Here is a 13,388-nt window from a genome sequence, read left to right as displayed (position 1 = left end):
GTCATCCGTTACATTTGGAATCAGTCTGTTGGCTCACTATTGCTCAGAGATGCTAGAGGGATCGATCATGGTGTGGAGGGAATGTGGACCCAAAACAAAAGTTTTTTTGGTTTGAAAAGGTTAGAAACAAGTATGTCAAGCACTAGCTTTCAATAATCACACCACCATTTTCTGCCTGAGAAACAACAAAATATTTTCATGTTTTAATATATACCTTAAACCTAAACTGATCTCTGTCAACCATGAAGTCATTGTGCACAGCAGGGTCATGCAAAGGATATTTGGGTGGCTGCAGTTTAGGGTGGTTCTTAGCATACTGTGTTTATCATCACTTTATGCTATCCTAATCTCAATAACCCTGATAGATTTCTAAGTGGTGGGTGCTTCTGCCATCCTAAAAGATGCCATCCACGTAAGATTTCTGGAGAATGGGAACACATGCAGGGAAGGAAAAAGTGTAACTTTTTTTTTTTTTCAGAATGGGGAAGGTCCCCTGGCAAACATCAGTTTGTGTGTGTGTGTGTGTGTGTGTGTGTGTGTGTGGATGCCTGTATAAAATATCTACTGGCACTCAGCCCTGTTTTGACCAAATAACAATTTTATGTAAAGCAACACTGTATTCACAGAAAGTTTACACAAAGGGGAACTTCTAAAGAGAGTTTAAACTTGCAGTTGAAGAGAGAACATGTGTGTGGCATGTCCTAATAGGTTGCTTAAGATAAAGAGGTACACAGCTGTGTGTAAATGATCCCCTTTCAAAAGTGTGCTGATTGGATATCTGAGTCTTTCAGGATATCCTGCCAACTCAGTAGGCTCTTAGTATCATCATGAGTCTTTTAGAAAAATGATCAATCATGACGTAAGAAAAAAAGTCATGCAAAATTATTTTCTTGAATAAACATAGGAGTCATGGCTAAGGGAATAAATGATATTTCATGCACTGATTCAGGAAGAAAGAAGACACTATTTGGGTGTCTGGGCTCACTATGTCATTGGTAGCTTCCAGATCTTTGCTTCGCTTTTTTTCCTCCTAAAAAGCTGAAAGCATGGCCTTAACATTTTTCTCTATCTTTCAAAATTCTTCCGTCCTTCAGGGTTCTCTTAAAATCCTAGCTTGTATATCTGATAAGCTTTTTCTGACTGCCAAAACAACATTGATTAATTTAACTCAATGAACAATGTTATTTGAATTATTTCAGTGAGAAAGTTTCTACTGTGGTCAACAACTAGGAGAAACTGAGCAAGGGATTCCCTGCTGTCATGAAATTTTTAGTCTAATGGGTTGAATAAATATACTGAGTATTAAAAGAGGAACCAGAGTAAGGGAAATGTTTAGAGGAGAGGTCACAACCAAAAAGACTTAAATGATATCTGGTTGGTCTCCAGTCTTAGAATACTTTTAGCCTAGAGTTAACATCTTGCTGTTTTGAGCTTCTTTGTTATCTAGTGTTATAGATATCTACATGTTAATGAGATGTAAATATTATGTCAGTTTTTGATAGGCTTTTGATTGCTGGGCTAGGCTGATAGATGTCCCCTTCTCTCTTCCCTTGGAATGGTCCTAAAGTTTTGAGCTTGGTCAAAGAAGATGGCCACTTCTCATTCTGGGAATTCCTGAGTAATGCCACTTTGTTGAAATCTAAGTGCAACTCAGGTTTTTCTTTAAGTTAAACTAGCTTTCCTTCCACTGTATCTAAATGAGGAGAGTTTATGTACTTTATTCACTTCCAGCACCATGGACAGATCCATTCAAACCGAGTTATTCCTCCCTTTTCCAGCCTCCATCACTTCTATATTGGTTTTAAGGAAATTATAGAGCTAAAGAGTTTCTTTGAACTAACATAATCAGGGAGTTGATAACTTTTTTCTAAACCAGGTTAATTAAAATGGAAATAAATTTAAACAGACTGCTAAATTCAATATGATCATATTTAAAATTGTGCCTAATAATTTTATTCATTTGTGATATGTTTGTATCGGGGGCAACATTCAAAGGAAAACATTAGAACTAATTCTAAAATACAATCTTTTGAAGTTTAGGAGTGATTATTCTGAAAACTCACAGGAATGATAGAAAATGGGGAAAAGAACATTTTCATGTGTTTTATGTGCAAAGTTTAACCCTAGGCGCTTTCCCCTATCTTAGCCTAAGTAATTTGCAAAAATCGCTCTGTGAGCTATTAAGTATTGTCAAACCCATTTTAAAGAGAGGAAATTGAGGATTAAGGAGAATTAACTGTCTTGTGCAGTATTGTACTGTAATGGAAGTATAAATAGAACCCAGGCCTACCTGATGTAAAAATCCATGTTTTTCTGTTGAATCATTCTTTTAAGCAGAAAATCACTTAATTCCTTTTCTAAAATACCTTGACTTGATATCATACTGTCAGTCAGAAACATTGTAATCAGATAATATAATGTGCCTTGAATATTATAAATAATTTGATGCTATTTCTGTATTTGCCATTCATTTAATAGTGTTGTAAAGTGGCAATATCAGCAGCTGATCCATTAATCAGTTTTTCAGTGTTTGTATTCATTTCTGATGTTGGTACTCCTTAGAGGAGTTCTGTGAACCAACAAAAATATTGTTATGGAACCCAAAGTGTTTGCTGATCTAATCCAACCCACTCTTTTTGCAGATGGCAAAACTTCTGCAGTCCTTGTCTGGATTCTACCAAGAAAAATCCCTCAAAATATTAAAATGGAAAACTGTCAAGTGGTTTCCAAAATACATAGCAGAAAAGCAACCAAATAGACTTTGATCTTATGCCTGTTGAAATTCTTCCATTTTTTAGTGGTTCACCACTAGTCATTAGACTGCAAAGGGAAAGATTCTTTAGTTCTCTTCCTTTGCTTTGCTGTATAAAGTGAACAGAGACCATTATAATCACCAGATGCATTGTCTTATGTATCGGCATAGGGGACATAAGAAAGCAGGGGGTTTCCTGATACAGTTCTTAGCTTCAGGGCAGTCTTTCTTTGATGTTTATATACTTAATCCCTTTAAAAATTGGACTCCAGAGCATAACCTAAGAACAAAGCACTTCATCCCTTCTGTTATTAGAGCTGTGTACTTCTTGCTTTGACTTTTAAAAATACAGAGCTACAAGGCATTCTGTTCCCCATGGCTGATCACTTCCTTCTAGTGAATGGCATGATGCTGGTGAATTAATTAATAGTAAAATCTGATTTACATATTCACAAATATTAGAATTGTAGAAAAGTTACATCAGGAGGCAGCTCCTATGAGAGTGTAAATGAGAGAAGAAAAAAAAATCAAAGAATCCTTTTTCAGACAAAGCACACGACTTAGCATTTCTAGGGCTGCTTTGCTTCCACCTTCAGGCATCTTCTGAATATTGTAAAGGGGATTATTCTAGATGTGAAAAGCCTTTTCTACCATGAGTTGAAAGGTTTAGCCTCGGGTGAATGCCATTACCTCCTGTGGTCCACCTTCAGCAGAAACTGAAGTTGTTTGGCTACTGGCCTAGCCATCAGCAAATATGGTCTTCCATCTAGTTCTGTCTCATCACTGGATTTCAGATTTCTGTCCATAAAAATCAAAATAATAAAGATGATGATGATGTCTCTAGGGCAGGAAGATTTTTGGCTATAAAACCTGATAATGAATATGAAGTGCTTTGAAACAATCATACCACATTATTGAGCTTGATAAGTCCAAGGTATCTTGCTAAATGTGGAGAATGAAGACGTGTAAAGACCTTGCTTTTGAGGTGTCTACATTACAGTGGCCAGAGGCCAACTAGTGAAACAAGAAACTTGTGTAGTGTGGCAAGGATACTGGTGCTATGGGAGCAGTGAGGAGGTTCCTCTAACCCAATCTGAAAAGCAGAGATAGGATTCGGAAAGGCTGCAAGGAGTGTGTGTGGAGCTGCTACCTGGTGCTCCATCCTTACCCTCTTGGCATGCTCTAGAAGTTCACTCTAGGTAGTTCCTATATATGCTGATGGCTTCCTCTCTCTGGCTGAGATATTCTCTGACCACGGCAGGCACACTGGAAGTGCCAGAGAGCCAACACCTTTAGGAGTGAACCTCAATTAATGAGGGACAGGAAAAAAAATACCCCAATGTCTGGCTCTGTAGGACAACTCAGAGAGGTGTTTCACACAGGCTCTCAAAGACGCTGCAGTGAATTGACCCCCTCCCTTAGTTGCCCACAGTAAGAACACACCCTTTTCACAATTGTGAACACACCCTTTACTGACTTTTCTCTCTTCTCTATCTCCCTTTTCCACTCCCTCACTCTGTTTTCTGAAAATCCCATCCAAAATAAACCACCCACCCCCACATCTTGGTTTCAGGATCTGTCTTTGAGGGAACCCATCTGAAAACAGGAGATGACATCCAAATGGAATCTGAAAGGTTAGCAGTTAGTCAAGCCTAGTGAATTTTGTGGTATGTAAATTATACTTTAGTAAATCTGTTTGGAAAAAAAGAGGAATTGGCCAACCTACCATGGAGGGAAAGAATATTTCCTGAAGAGAGAATAACATTTGAAATGATAAGGGTGGCCATAGAGAGTTTAGCTTCTGTAGGCAGTGAATTGTCATTTTTTTGGTCTAAGAAAGTTTTTATATCTCCTTCACCTTGAAGCATAGTCTATTGTGGGAACTACAGATAGTTCAAGATGGATGGGCAGTAGTTTGCAACAGTAGAGAGGAGCTGGGTTAAAAAAGGACTTATAAGCCTAGATGAAGAGCTTTGTGTTGATTCTGAAGGTCTTTGGGAGTCATTTCAGGGCTTTAAACAGGAGAGTTTATGGCCAGGTTTATGCTTTATGAAGTTATACCAGTGGCCACGTGGAAGGTGGAAAAAGGGACAGCAAGATTGGAGGTCATGATAATAATTAGGACAAGAAGAGATTAATGCCTGAAGCAAGGTGGAGGTCAGTGGGATGGAGAGCAAGAGAAGGACTGATACCTTTTTAGGGAGATAGAATTGATAGGACTGATGTGATTGCAGAATGGAGCTAAGTCACTGCATCATGAGTTTTGAAGACAGTTTCATTCCAAAGGGCTAGTCTAAACTATATCCAACCTTAGAACTTTTAGTTTATTTTGCCAAATTCTATTGGAGAACAGAGCTTCTTGCCAGGGTAAAGGAAGAAGGGAAAAATGGACTGTGCTAAACTCTAAGCTACACCAAGTAGGGATTGAATGTAATGGTTTGGACATAAGAGTTGGACAAGGGAGGTCAGTAACCTGGAGGAGACAACAGTGTGGAGGCTAAAGTCAATTAGGTCAAATCCATAATATGGTGATTCATGTGGATTGAATTATATCCTAAGGCCAGTTTGCTTAAATGAGACAACTTCATTGTGGGGAGAAAGAAAAGGAGATAAAATAAGGAGGAGGTGCTGGGGATGGGGAGGAAAGTGAAATGTATGGCTTTCATGAGTGAAATTTCCCAGAAAACTCCCTCTTTGGTTCATCTAGTTCTCTTCTTCTTTGTAGTGCACCCCTGAGGATTTCCCCTCTGATAACCTTTTAGAACTCATCCCTGAAGATGACCAAAGACCATAACCTAAATATAAGGCCCCATTCCTTGATGGAAACTTATATTTTTGTTAGGAAACGCACATGCAGGCAACATGTGGGTACTTTAATTTATACAATTAGCAATCACATTGAAGAGAATAGACACCAACATTTTATAGTATTAGACCTTCATTCTTTCACTGATGTCTGTATGGGGGCACTGTAAATATTAGACCATTTTAATGAAATATTTTTAATTCTATTATGAGTTATGCTGCTGTCAACATTTGTGTACAAGTTTTTGTATGGATGTGTGTTCTTTCTTCTTTTGGTTACATATAGAAATGTAATAGCTGGGTCATGTAGTAACTCCATGCTTAACACTTTGAGGGACTACTGAACTGTTTTCCAAAGGGCTTGAACCATTTTACATTAGCACCAGCAGTGTTTTTTTTTGTTTCTTTGCTTGTTTGTTTTAATCATTATTTATGCTAGTTTTTTCTCTACTTATTATTAGATGGTGAGTGAGTGTGAGTGAAGTCGCTCAGTTGTGTCCGACTCTTTGTGACCCTATGGACTATAGCCTACCAGGATCCTCTGTCCATGGTATTTTCCAGGCAAGAGTACTGGAATGGGTTGCCATTTTCTTCTCCAGGGAATCTTCCCGACCCAGGGATCGAAACAAGGTCTCCCGCGCTGTAGGCAGACGCTTTACCGTATGAGCCACAAGGGAAGACCATTGTTAGATAGTTTCATAAAACCTTTGCAGTTTCCTTCTGAATTTGTCTGTCTTTTAAATTATCCCTTTTTGGTGAAAGAGTTTTTTTTTTAACATCTCAAAATGTTACGTGAAAATCCCCATGATATAAGAAAAATTCAAATAATGAGATTGTCTAGAAAATACACTAGATTGGACTACTGTATTACTTAGATACATGTGGAAGCTCATTGTTTGGGGATTTTGAATTTCAGATTGTGAGGGCCACGTCTTACCAGGGATGCCCAAACCTCCACAGAATCTCCAATCTGAGGGCATCCCTTTAAGTCATGGAACAGCAAAGATGGCAGTTGGGGCCATTGGGGCCACTATCTTTGCTCTCTCATTTTACAATCAGAAGGGAAAAGAAAGGAGGGGGAGAACAAAAGAAGATGAAAAACTCAGAGAGAGCTGTGGGAAGATTATAAAGACTTAATGTGCCAACTATCCTTTATAGCTCTGAAGGTAGCCAGAGGCGTTAGTGCCTGAGGTACCATAGTGGGTCTGGTTTGAACCTACTTGGAGACTTGTCAAGTTCACGTCTTAACCTTTCTCCAGGTGAAACTGCTTACCCCAATTTACTCCTTCCAGTTCTACCCTACATTTATCCATCCAGTCCCCATCAATCTTGCCCGTGGGTGGTGAGGAAAATTAAGGAGTGGGAAAAAGAGAATAATAAGAACATATGTGTTCATGACCCTTCCTCTACTTCTGCACCTCCCTGTTTATTATCATCCCAGTGGGCATTCTGTTTCATTTGCCTCACCTGAAGCGATAACACTTTGGTTTCCATAAAGCAGTTGTATTACCTAAGTCATGGTAATGAACTCCCCTATAGAACAATAAAGGTGAAATAAGGTGATGACAGAATCCCACAGGAAGGACTATTAACCCATGTTATTAAGTGATGCTTTCTTGGTGAAAATTCCCTCCACTGTAATATTTCATTATTAATAGTCCTTGGGAGTTTAAAGGAAAGAAATACCTTTTTATATCTCTGGCTTGGTCTCCAGGTACTCATAAAAGAATCTGGGCTATGCTTTATGATGCCAAAACCCACCAGTCAATCCAGTCAATATGGTAATAGAACAACAACCAACCACATTTACTTGGCATTATACAGACAAAACAGCTAGTTGTTTGAGTGAAATATTCACATGCAAATCAGTTATTTTGATATCATATGGGCACAGTCCAAGTCAATATTTAAATGGTAATTTAAAAATCATTAATTGGAACCATATTTGTTGATTATCTCATATATACAGAAATTTTTCTCGTTTAACAGATGGCTTTGCATAAGTCCCATCTTAAAAATTAGTAAACACAGATTTTTCTAACCATGGCAAGGAAGTAAATATATAAGGGACCAGAGGCAGAAGGCAACTTAAAGATAACTGAAAACTGTGTTGGTGTTAGTTCTTTAGTGGTGGTTAAGATAGTATGTGGCGGAGCTGACCCTTGGGAAGTCATCCATTGGAGCCTGCAGTGATGAATCTGTTGTGTTAAATTCCTGGGGTCACTGTAACAAAACACCCAAAACTGCATGGCTTAAACCCATGGTCCCCAACTGTTTTGGCAGCAGGGAGTGGTTTCATGAAAGACGATTTTTCCACAGACCAGGGAGAGGGACCATGGTTTCAGGATGATTCAAGCGCATTACATTGATTGTGCACATTATTTCTATTATTATTACATCAGCTCCATCTCAGCTCATCAGGCATTAGATCCCAGAGGTGGGGACCCCTGGTAACAGCAGAGATTTACTCTCTCAGAGTTCTGGAGGCTGCCAGTCTGAGGTCAAGGCATCTCGGGCAGGGTTTGGTTCCTTTTGAGAGCTGTGCGGCAGAATCTATTCCCTGCTCTTTTCCTTCTGGTGGCGTGATGGTGACCTTTGGCACCTGCTGGCTGTGTGTGTCTCTAGATTCCACCCTTTTTATAAGGACAGCAGTTATGTTGAATTTGAGGCCTGTTCTACTCTGTATGCCTTTATCTTAACTAATGACATCTGCCGTGACCCTACTTCCAAATAAGGTACTGAGGGTTAGGCCTTTAATATATGGAGGGAGGTGGACTGGTCAGCCTATCACATGTGGTATAGATTACTGTTAGGGTATAGAGATTAATACCATCCCCACAGAGGCCCAGATGTCTCTATGAGCTCTTTGATAGGATGGTTCGGGGTGAAGATCAGGGCAAAGTAGAAATCTGCTGTCAACTAGACACTAAGGACATAAAATACTCATTTTGCATTTCATGCCCTCTTGATGCCTCCTCTCCACATATGAGAGAACTGGGACTAAAAGTTACTGTAATATTTGGAGTCCAAGAAAATCTTTGGTGACTCTCCCATGTTTTTTAGAAGTGCTTTAGGTCTCCCCTTGACTTGAAAATTATAACACGAGAAAATTCCTACTTTGTATATTTTATATATTTTCCAGTCCAACTTGAAGTTTTGTGTCAGATGACTCATGGATATTTTCTTTTTTTATTTTTGTAAAATTATCTCTCCCACAAGAGGTATTCCCCCTGTGAATTTTTCATATCTTTAACAAATATGCTTTCAGAGTCTTCCCTTCTACTTTATTTGACAACATGTGCCTTAGTTGCCTGTTTACCTGCCAATGTCCCCATTCCTCATGTAGCACCATGGCCATCGTCTACCCCATCCTCACCCTTGGGTGGCTTTCTGTTTGGATTTGGGAGAATCACTTGGCTACCATTTCCCATATGGAAGAAAGGAGTTGGAGGTCATCCTTTTAAATATCTTAAACGCCTAGGTTAGAACCATCAAGTGGAAAGCCCTTGATGTGAGTGTTGGATTATGCTTTGTAAGGTTATTTCTTTCCTGAGAACATCACTAGCAGTGCTCTGGTAGACTTTTTCTAAGCAATGTCACAGGATATTTGTATCAATGTACAACTGGCCTTAGAGGGCAACTTGCTCTTGTTGTTGTTCAGTAGTCCAGTTGTGTCTGACTCTTTATGACCCCTGGACTACAGCACGCCAGGCTTCCCTGTCCCTCACCATTTCCCATAATTTGCTCTTACCTATGATAAACTCTTTTTTCTTGCTCTGCTTCTTTTGAGAACCTCTTCATTTGAGAACCTCTGGCTTGGTCTCCTGGTACTCATAAAAGAGTCTGGGCTATGCCTTATGATGCCAAAACCCACCTGTCAATCCAGTCAATATGGTAATAGAACAATAACCAACCACATTTACAGACAAAACAGCTCCTTTTAATTGGTGATTGTTTTTGTTGCAAAGTTTTTAGTAAGAAAATAATAGAGGCAATGTATACGTGATAGAGGACCATTTGGAGGGTTGAGTCAAGCCAATCTGATAGAAAAAAGTTGTCAGGCCAAGCTTTCATTAAACACCTCTTAGCTATACACCTCTTGTGTATATTTGTGTAGATACATGTTCATAATTACTTGTTTATATATGTGCATATACAAACGAAATCATGTTCCTTGGTTGTCAAGTAGAAGTTATTGAAGTAAAACATGGTTGTCTCTCTATACAAATTTGTGACCAAATATCTATTATAAGTCCACCATGTGTATTACTAGGGGGATGGAAGGAGGCACAAATCCAGATTCAGTGAACTTGCTATCTTGGTGGGGAGATGAGATTCTTCATTTATTCAGCATCAATTTATTAAGCACCTAATATGTCCTATGTCCAACTGGAGAACTAATAAATGTTGTGAGTAAGATACCATCCCTATCTAAAGAAGATCATAGTGTACTGGAGGATGTAGAGAAGGTGACAGAAGGTGACAAAAGCCTGGTGAGGACTTTAGTAAAGGAATGCATAGGGCATTGCAAGAGTTGGTATTAGAGGTGACTCAGACTGAGAAGGTTAGGGAGGATTCCTGGATGTGGAAGATAGTTAAGACCAATGTGTAGCAGTGTTATAACTATTCAGCACAAAATGAGTGGTGCGAGTGTAAGTGGCATTCAAAGATGGGGAGGCTACTCATGCTGGGATGATGAGGAAGGACTTCATGAAGGAGTGGGGTTTAAGCGAAAGTTGATGTCAAGAACCACGTATGCCTCACCTGTCTGCAGCTATGCATAGGGCATTGGGTGATAAGACAAGCCCGAGATCTAGTTTAAGTAGGAGTTGGACATGGTTAACCAGAAGAGAAGGATTTGACCTTGAATCTGAACTCAGTTAGTGTTATCCAAGGGTTCTCATCTGTGGCTTAAGTATTTGGGTAGTCTCAGGGCTTTCCAGGGAGGAGTAGGCCTTACAGCAGATGAGTTGCAGAATTGAGCAGGGCTGTTACTTTGAGTTGGTGGGTAGATATTGGAAGGAGGAGGCTTTTCTGCCTTATGAGTTAGGAATGCTTTTGTTTACAAGTTACAAAACCCAACTAAAAGTGGCTTTCACACAAAAGGACTGATTTTGTCTGCATAATCCAATATCTGGAGGCAGCTGCTAGGCGTTGGTTCAGTGGTTTAAGAACATTAGCAATAGCATCTCTGCCCTTCTCCTGGCCTTCCCTTCGTATTTGTTGCCTTGTGATTGAAATGCGACTATCCCAATTCTGGATATGAGATATGCATTTTGGACAGAAAAAAGGGGCAAAGTTATGTCTGTTCCTTTAATAAAGAAAGTAATGTTTTCTCCAGAAGCACCCCAGTAAATTTCCTCTTATGTCTGGTCAGACCTGTAGCACATGACTATTCCTAAAATCAAGAGAGGTTGGGAAAGCGGTTAGGGTTTTAAGTCTGTCAGAAAATGGAGGATATAGGAAATATGTGTTGGGAAGACCAAGCAGGAACTAGGGTTTGTGTGTGTGTATGTGTGTGTGTGCAAGTGCATGCCTGCAGGCCTGTGCAGGGCTTTCTGTGCCCTGGCTGGGGTGCAAGATTAGGTGTAGTACCAGTAGTAGCCTCAAGGGGGAACCAAAGAGAAGGACACTTTGCTGGGCCCCACACTGCTCATTTCTTGACTCGTTGGGGTGGCTCCTCTCCACCATTGTTGCTTCTGTACTGCTCCCCTGAATCCAGATCCCCACCCTGCCCCTCAAATGCTGGCTTTCTTTTCTATTCTGTCATTGGCCCCCTTCTTTTCTCACTCTGCCCACACCTGGCGACAAGTCAGGAAGCTGACATTGGCAGGGCCTGACTCCTACCAGGCCTGGTAGCTGTGCCAACCATGAGCTCCCTCTGAGTAGGGTTCAGAGTTGCCAAGTCTCACATCCCAGCCAGATAGAAAGGAGGAAAATAACAGGGGCTTGAGTGCCCAATGGTCGATGCCAGGACAGTCAGTGTGAAGCCAGACTGCAGTCACCCTGGGATAAGAAATCTGTTCTCTGAAGACAAGTTTCTGAACTTCTGCATTTTCTACATGGTTCCTGCCCTTCCCTTTAGTGTCTTAGTAAACATTTCCAGAAACCCTACCCTTATCACCTCAAAACAAAAGGAAAAGAGGAGTTGCCCACATCACACCATTGAGATCCTGTCCATAATGTCCTGGGCCCCAAGTGGGAGAAGCCAACCTGTCTGAGCCTGCGATTCTAGTAGGGGAAGGGTGCTTAGTGAGGCAGATACCTTGGAGAGGGGAGCCAAGGATGAGGGCGACTACTTAGTGTGTGTCCGCTCACAAGGGTATCCGCTTACACAGTTGTTGCGATTGGGAAATCTGGATCTCTGGCGAAGTAGACATGTGATGATTGAAAACAAAGCAGCACTTTGGCCCACTGAGTGGTTTCTAAGCACAGTGTTTAATTTGTCCTGCACTTCAGAGGACATTAAAGGTGGACATGAATGTTTATGAAAAGGTGGCATGGCCTACAGAAACTAAGAAACACTGCTAGGGACAGTGACACAGGACAGAGTGGGGCGTATTGTGGAGGCAAGGAAGACAAACTTATCTACATTGCAGAGTTGCCTCAGGCAAAAACTTCTCTAAGGATCAGTGCAAGGATTTGGCTACTTTAATATAGGATCTAAGGTGGGAGCTAGGCTTTGGAAGACTGGTGAAGCTTGTAACCTTCCTCTCAGAAAATATTTTTGAATACGTGAAATATATAGGATAACAAAGGAAATCAATTATATTGAAATACTGCTATAAAAATACTAAAAATAACCCCAGATTTTTGCTAGAGTAATACATGTGCTTCTTTATTAATGTAGGAAATAACAAGATCTAGTGTTAGGTCTAATAACTGCTGTAATTTTGAAGTAGTGATGAACGTTCACAGTATTTCGAGCTCTTCTACAACCGAAATGTAACATGACAGTTAAGAGGTTGAAAACAAAAAGATCAAAATGTTCCCATTCAAATCATGGACCCCCTGAAATCTACCCATACACCTCATTGGGGCCCACAGGTTTAGAACTTCTGACCACAAAGAGGAGAAAAGCAGGTTGATGTTGCCATAAGGGAGAGTAAGCAGGAGCCCAGACACTCAAAATGGGGCCAGCTTTGTTACTGCTTCAGACACTATCCATCCTTTCGTGAACGGCCTGGAGTAGAAGCCACACTCCATTTTCTAGGTCTGTGTGGACTCTTAGATAACGCCAAGTCCAGGAAATGGTGTTGTTAATTCTTTATTGGCAGTGGACTTGGTTATCTTGCAGGAGATTAATGGATTTAGAGTCTGGTCCAAGCCCGTGAGGGTTTCTGGGGACGGTTTGCACCCAGCCTTCCGGCCATGACTGAATGTGCTGTGTGTTCACACAGTGTCAGCCAATGGAAAGTTTATTCGTCTCCTCCCTAAATGTGCTAAATGCAAACAAAAAGCCAACATCAGCCACAAAGGGAAGTAGGAGATAAAGATTGGCTGTGGGTTGTCCCTCTTTTTGGAACACAGCACCGGGAATCTAATTGCTGACACATGTTGAATCCTCAGTTGGAAGGTCGCCTCAAGACTCAGGTTCACCATTATTCTCATTTTGCAAATAGAGAACGAGACTAGGCGATGAGTTCAAGGCTGATGAGCTCATCAAACAGAGTGTGATGAATGGAATTTCTGATCAGAAAGAATTGCAATCCTTCTGGCCCTGGACACAGTTAGTTACACTTTTGAAAGCATGGCCGCCAGTGAGCCAGTGGTTGTTGAACTCCTGGCCCGTGAGCAGCAAGGTGGGGATGGAGCACTCCTTTGCTCCGGT

This window comes from Cervus canadensis, chromosome X (assembly GCF_019320065.1).
Source record: "Cervus canadensis isolate Bull #8, Minnesota chromosome X, ASM1932006v1, whole genome shotgun sequence".
Taxonomy (NCBI): Eukaryota; Metazoa; Chordata; class Mammalia; order Artiodactyla; family Cervidae; genus Cervus; species Cervus canadensis.
The sequence above is the reverse complement of the archived record's forward strand: the minus strand, read 5'-3'. Positions refer to the sequence as shown.